The following is a 1,585-nucleotide window of genomic DNA, read 5'->3' on the forward strand; positions in this document are numbered from 1 at the left end:
TTTTTTTTTTTTTGCTTTCTTTCTTTCTTTTGGTAAACTTTCCCCCTAACTGCGATTATAACATTTATCACCTCAAATTGTTGAGAATTTCCAATATTTGTTGCACGAAGAGAGTGCATGCGGACGTGAGAGTGCGTGTATGTTTGTTTGCATAGTGCATATGTACACACGCACACACACACACACACACACACTCACACACACATATATATCTAAAATATAAATATAAATATAGATATATGTGTATACATATATATGAATATATGAATGCATATATATAATGTAAATATGTTTATACATATGTGTGTGTGCGTATGTACATAAGTATATATATATGTGTGTGTGTGTATATATAAAGATGTATATGTGTGTGTACATATATATATATATATATTGTGTGTGTATGTTTATAAAGTGCTGATGCAAGTATATGTACGCATCTGTAGGTTTCTGTCGAAGGCGGCCGCCTACAAGCGTTATCATCCAAATGCTTCTAATTAAATCAATTCATTGTTCTCTTCTTTCGCCATCGTCCTTCTCCCACACTGTCTTTTACTCTTTCTTTTCTACCAACACTTTTTTTTAATGTTTAAAGAACTTTTACAGATGTGTTCGCCATTAGACTTCTCAGCATCCGATTAGGACTGGGAAGTCGGTGTGTTGGAGTGGGAGTGTCTCCTTGTGATTCGCACCATTGACTTCTAAACAAAATTATATAAATAAAGATGAACATTTAGTTAGCTCTCCAACGCATACACAAACTATAAACATATCAAACAGTTTATTCTTACGTATAAAGAAACAAAGAAACTCACCAGCAGTCGACAATATAATTACATTTTCAAATCATCTCGTACTCAATAATAGCAGCTGTGATTTACTCAGCTTGATTTATCGAATCAGGAGGGAATTGTTCTCCAAGGCTTGGCCCACAGCCCAGTTTTTAGAATTCATCTACTTACTTACTCAAGGATTTTTTAAAAATAGTAATCTTCCTGAAAAAATGAAAAACAAATATATAACTAATTTTTGGTTGAAGCACATGAAAGAATTGATGTTGCTAATAGTGGAATATATATTGTTTTTCCTTAACACTTCCAGGAATCCTGGTGTGAATTGACGTTTAGAAAAGTTTACTGGGAGTAACAGGGAGAAAAAGAATAGACTTCAAATTGCTAAAAGGTTCTTCGTTATTATTTTTTCTTGAGCCCTAGGAACTCAACAGACCAGTAACCCGTTGTCCATGACGTATTAGTGATCGAGATCACAAAATTCCCGGTGAATGTGATGCCGGTTCGTTGCAGGATCCAAGACCAGCAATTTTTGAGCGAACGGAGCAAGTGTATTATATTAACCCAAGTACTTGACTGATACTTTATTTCATCGACTCCAGAGGGATGACAGACAAACTTGATCTCTGGGGCATTTGAATTCAGAATATAAGAAACCGGAAGAAATTACGCAAAACATTTTGTTCGACGCGTTAATGATTGTGCCAGCTCGCTACCTTCCTTAAAAGGTTCTTATACCAACAGACAATGTCCTGATATACCTTTTTTAATTTCAGAATTTAAAACACCACAAA

This window comes from Octopus bimaculoides, chromosome 22, assembly GCF_001194135.2.
Source record: "Octopus bimaculoides isolate UCB-OBI-ISO-001 chromosome 22, ASM119413v2, whole genome shotgun sequence".
NCBI lineage: Eukaryota > Metazoa > Mollusca > Cephalopoda > Octopoda > Octopodidae > Octopus > Octopus bimaculoides.